The 6,000-nt window shown below is 35.0% G+C and overlaps 1 protein-coding gene across 3 annotated transcripts in view; it reads right to left on the bottom strand.

Moving 5' to 3' along the window:
• LOC101882067 (uncharacterized) overlaps positions 1-6,000 on the bottom strand; it is a 180,357-nt gene that overhangs the window by 76,673 nt on the left and 97,684 nt on the right. The window contains exons 1-2 of one of the 3 annotated variants that reach the window (XM_087279569.1): positions 1,250-1,299; positions 1,000-1,175 (exon numbers count right to left, since the gene is read on the bottom strand). The exons of the other annotated variants lie outside the window; for them this stretch is intronic. The gene's annotated coding sequence lies outside the window, so the exon portion shown is untranslated. Of the gene's footprint in view, positions 1-999; positions 1,176-1,249; positions 1,300-6,000 lie in introns of those variants that run through there. 3 annotated transcript variants of the gene reach the window in all.

The raw sequence follows: 6,000 nt of genomic DNA on the forward strand, positions 1-6,000 counted from the left end.
GACTTTTGGAGGACAGAAGCAACCTCCGTAATCAGACGCAGACACAGAGTCATAAAAATCCTCACGAGGTGGTTTTTAATTTGACGTGTAATATTACAAACGTAAACATTAGCTGAGTAGAGTGTAAGGCTCAATGATCATGCACACTCGCTCCTGTTTGTGTCAACAATCTGTCAACCTGTTTATAAGGCATCCTATGAGTATGGGCTGGGTGGAAAAAAAACCCTCAAATGTTTTGAATTTGGACTGTAATACCTAGTCCAACCTTTAGGTGTCAATCCTACATACTGCACCTTTAACAAGACATATTACACTGAAAAAAAACTATATCTGCAAAACTGATGCAAACAGTTTATGTGTTGATTTTAAACAAACAAATTGAATTTAGTAGTAATGTTCAATTTAAATTATTTGCCTAAATTTAGCCCAAATAAATTGTTTACATCCACTTAATAAAAAAAAATAATATATATATATATATATATATATATATATATATATATATATATATATATATATATATATATATATATATATATATATATATATATATATATATATAGCAAATCCAATTAGTCATCTTTGAATCTTTTTTTAGTGTATGGCACCACATCTTTTTCAAAATAATCAGAGCTTTTTCATTGTTTGGATCATCTGGTTAAAATAATGTCATGTTACATTCACACACTGCAGTCCAAATCCTTTCTTTTTTTGTATCCAGGTAAGCAGAATTCTGTCATTTTCCACATAGCATCTCATCAAAATGTTGTTTCCACAAAGACAAACAACAAACATCTGATATGCACATGTACGAGATCTGATCTGCCAGTCTGATCAAGGCTTTAGTGTTCAAATCTAAACTTAGTCACTCAATGACTCTAACCAAGGCATAAATGGAAAACCTAAGGAGTCATCAAGAAACTCACAAAACCTCATCAAAGATCACAAAACAATGGTTTGGTTGATTGTCGCCCACTACAGTCCACTGATACAGCTCACCTGCATTTAATCCAGAGCTAGCCGCACTCTCTCGCTTTCTGCCCGGGTAAGATGATGCTCTGTGGGTGGTGGTCTCCAAAGGCCTGTCAGGACAATGGATCAAATGCCAGCGCTGTTCCTTTGAACTATTGTGTCTGTGTCTCTCAAAGGCATTATCTGACCCGGGACTACCTGGCCTGTCAGCAAAAGAAGCAGGCACTGCTCAATGTAGCAAAAAATCCACTTGTCTGGTATGTGACATGGGAAATACTTTCCTTTATTGTGGAGCTTTGAGTTCACTCAGGAGAGCTTTTCAGGTCTCTGAAGGGGGAATAAATGTGGATAAGATCACAATTCACTGGGGTCTTATCAAACTGCAGTGCATGATAGGAAATTCTATGATAAAGCATTTTGGAAACGTATGCAAATTATTGGATTTATCAAGTTTAAGAAAGGTTATTACTAGGGATGCACCGAATTTTCTGATTATTTCAGGATAAAAAAAAAAAAGAAAATAATAAAAAGGAAAAAAAAAAAAAAAAAAAATCGAACAAACATGGCATTTTCGGTTTTCGTCCCAAAAAGAAAAATGGCTGAAAAAATGAGCATTTCAATGCAATATGAAAAGTCATTTTTTGCTGTATCAACTGAAGCGCAAGAGCAGCCAAGTGTGGCATCGTTCAAAGTCGAAATAGCTCGATACTTCACTCTATTCTGTCTCCTTATGCATGAAGTCCACTCAAATAACACACTGACGGGACATTTCTATGTAGTATACTGACATACTGGTAAACTGACACCTCTCTACTTACTCATTGTCATGTGAGCCAGGACCACAAAACCAGTCATAAGTGTAATTTTTTGAAAATTTAAATTTATACTGTATATCACAATAAATGTTAGGATATGACACTATTTGGCTGAGATTAATCTATTTTAACATCTGCAATCTGATGCTTCAAAAAATAAATAAATAAATAAATAAATAAAATAAAAATAAATTGAAAAGACAGATTATTAATAAATTGAGATATATATATACTGTAGAAAATGTACTGAATATATTAATTGAGCATTACCTTCTTTACTTAATATTCAAAAACAATTTTGGGTTAAAATTAATATGCCAATTACAATTTTATGTCAATAATTATGACCTGTACAATGTATTATTGGCAATTACCAAAAACATATTTGTGTTAATTGTGTTGACGAAAAACTTTCATCATAATTTTCGTGAAGAACAAGATTCTACCGACGAAAACTAGATGAAAACTAAATAAAAATTAAACATTGACGACAACTATAATAAAAATATATATTGACATTTTTATTGGCTAATAAAAACGAGACGAGAGTGTTATTAAGGGACGTTTTTTCAGTTTAGCTAACCTGCTAACTCGTGCAAGGTTCAGGTGGCCATTTTGGAATGAAAATTCCAATAGAACAACAGCATATCATAAAGGCTGATTTATCCTTCTGCGTCAAACGCACGCGTATGCTACGGCGTTGACAAATAGCCTTACGCTGTGGCTGTTGGCATCGCTGACGTGCATCTCTCAAAAAAATTTAAAAACGACGCGTAGCGCAAGCTCTGTGATTGGTCAGCTTGGTAGCGCTGACGAGTCTGGGCGGGGCCGAGAGCCGCACGACCCTGATGGAGCAATTGTTTACAAGTGTGGAGTCCTGTGAAGGAGCTCCGGATGGAAAGTTTTGTTTTGTGTTTACCTCATAGTTAAAGTTGTTGCACGTCCGCTGGTTCCAAAATGAGTAAGTTTGAGCCACTTGTACATTCAGGAAGTGTTCAGGAAAAGCAAAACAGCAGCGAAGAAACTCGACACAGAGGAACATTAACCTTACTGCCAACTAGCGTTTCGGAAGTGTTAATGCAGATCAACAGAGACAGCGCGCAGAAGTATAAATGCACAGCTACGCGCGTTGCATGCGCCGTGGGTTATGCCGGTCACTTGACGAAGAAGTATAAACCAGGCTTAAGTCTGTAAAATAAACTATTAAAAGTGCTGATGATTGTGATAGTAAGTGTTGTATTGTCCTCCTTCAGGTTGTATCTCAGCTTTAATGCGCTTTTAAATGAATAAATAAAAAACAAAGCAGCTGCTTGTCATCGAGACAGCAATAAGATCCAATGGACAGCCGACAATTTTCACTCCAAATGGTGGAATCCGGGGTTGTTGCTGGGCGCTGCTGTTGCAATGGAACGTTCTATTGAATGTCGCCTCTTGGTGATTCTAAGCTCTTTGGTTCAGGCGCGATGTCTGTCTGCCGCGGTCATGACAACAGCCATTTACAGTAAACCTTCACCACAAAACAATTTATTCAGGACGTCATTTAGTGATGTGATTATATCTTAAGTCTCTAAGGATGTAATTTTACTGTAGTGCTATAATCTCCGCTTATCAGGGAGTCACATACAGCATACAAGATTGAAGTGAAACGTACTTTTATTTTTTTATGTACATCTTCACTTTAGAATTCCTCTATGTGATCTAACACAGCCATGGGACTGAGTGCACATTTGACAAGGTATATTATGATTTGCATATGTCATTACTCTATTTATTCACTCAGTGCTATAACTGAGTACCTGCATCTACTGTAATGCCAACTACAACATAAAGCTTGCTATAGACTTACATTGCAAAGTGGACTTTTTAAGGCCTTTCAAAGATTAAATGGCTTAAAACTGAACAACAGACTGGTTAAAAAGACTAGTAGTTTACCACGTTAAAATAAAGGGTTTGCTAAATAATTGCACAGTACTGCATTTTCAAATGGATACTGTTCTTACATGTTGATTGATTGCATAGACTGTAAAAGACATGGACGTAGTATCCGTGAAGTCACCCATAGGTTTCTGAAAAACCAAAAAGAAGCTACCACTAGGCGCTGCCAACCGTCACCGTTTTGTTCACATAATAATACTTAATTACCTGCGACTCGTTTGTGTTCTGACCACATGGGGTTGGTTGTATACTTTGCTATATCAATAAAGTGTTTAGACTTTTAAAACACTGCTGTAATACATTAAGCCACTAAAAAAATCCAGGCATAACACTGTAAGTTTACATTTCAGATGACTGTTCAATAGCATACACTAATCAATCTGTCAGATTCTGGAGTGCATTCAAGTTCTAAAGAAAAATCTAAATGATAAATGATCTTAAATATAAAAAAAAATACATCTATAGAGATGGTACAGTATATAAGTGTATATATTCATTCACCTAGGAATGGAGGCCAAGTGAATGCTTTGTGAGCACAATTAAGTGCACACAGCAGGCTCTTTCATCTCATAATTGTTAAAAATAATTCCAAAAAGCAACTGACTGTGTAAAGCCCCATAAAACAAAACAAAAATACAATGTATATGTCAAGTTCAGTGGCTAATTAGCCGGAATCAGCTGATTTGACTTGACGGCAAATAGCGAGACCTAGTAGTCACTCAAGTGGCCACGCCCTTCGAAAAATTTAAGAAAAATTCACCCCCATCACAGTTGCCATGAAGGGTAATATTAGCTAAATGAACCAAAATTGTTCTTTGTATCAGGCTGTAAACACCCTTTTCTGTTGTAAAGTTGGCCATTTTAAAAGTGGGCTCAATAGAAATTTGCTTTATTATGAAACCAGGACTAGTGGAATTTTGATGAATTGCAGTTTCAGTTACTTCCGTATTTGCTTCACGAGGAAGAGCGGGAGGTTGCTGCTTGATTGATTGCTGACACAATTTTAATTATGATTTTTGTTCCTCAATGGAGAAGCTATTTCCCATATTTTAATGAGACTGTTTTGTTTCATTTTAAGTTAGAATATTTTGTATAACTAAATGTATACATTTTTTATGAAATTAAAAATTAGCTAAAGTTTTATTTAATTAAAATAATTTATCTAATAAATTAAACATATATTTAAGCAACTAAATTTAGAGTAGATTTAGTCAACTAAAATCTTATGAAATTTAGTCGACTAAAACTAGACTAAACCTAAAGTGATTCAGAAGACTAAAATATGATTAAAACTAAAATGGAATTTTTGTCAAAAGACTAAGACTAAAACTAAATCAAAATTTGCTGTTAAAATTAACACTGATTTGTACAACATAACCACAATTGTGGTTATTTTGTTGGCTTCTGTTTTTTATCAGTATATACTTCCTATTATCTTATAATCTCTCTTTGTTATAAGTTGAGTTAAATGCATAAAGTCTTACAAAATTACATATTTTAGTAAAATAATAAATAACTGTTACAAAATTATTTTTAAAAATTTAGATTTCAGTTTTGCAGTGCATACAGATTTTTTGGTTTCAGTTTTATCCCAGCATTTTCAATTCAGTGCATCCTTAGTTATTACGGAAGTGAGAGAATAGTTTGATAAATCATAATTAAAGCATGACAAAAACAGCAATCCCACACGGTTATCACTGGGAAAGAATCTGGGAATCCACCTCTTTGTACACGATCAAGACAGACAAGACAAGAGAGCTGATTAGTTCCACGGTTTAGGAACAAAACCACCAGCACCACCCTACAACTTGTTGAGAGTCGTCCAAATACAACATGAAACAATATACATTGATTGTCATGAGGAACTGCTGCATCACAGCAAGTGGTGATTTTCTCCAGTAAAATAATTTTCTTTGCTGAATCACATAGCTGTCATTTATGACACTCATGTGTGTCATATTATGACACATTTATGACACTAATTAATTCAAGGATCTCCTGTACTAGCCTGTTGAAGTCAATCAAAATAGCAACTGACATTCCTCTATTGGATTGAAATCTGGTGACTATAAAACCTGAGACTGAATGAGAAGATTCATTAAAGCCAGGACTGTCAGATGTGGATGAGAAGTGCCAGGCATGGAAGTTGGCAGAGGTGCTAAATGAGAGATGCTGGCACAGGTGAGCAGCTGTTAAAGCCTTGTAAACGTACTTTCTTAAACAGTTTATAGATTATGCTGATTTATTAGCGTAACATAAACCCATTAGCGCACACTTG

The sequence above is a fragment of the Danio rerio genome, chromosome 13 (assembly GCF_052040795.2).
Source record: "Danio rerio strain M-AB ecotype USA chromosome 13, GRCz13ab, whole genome shotgun sequence".
Lineage (NCBI taxonomy): Eukaryota > Metazoa > Chordata > Actinopteri > Cypriniformes > Danionidae > Danio > Danio rerio.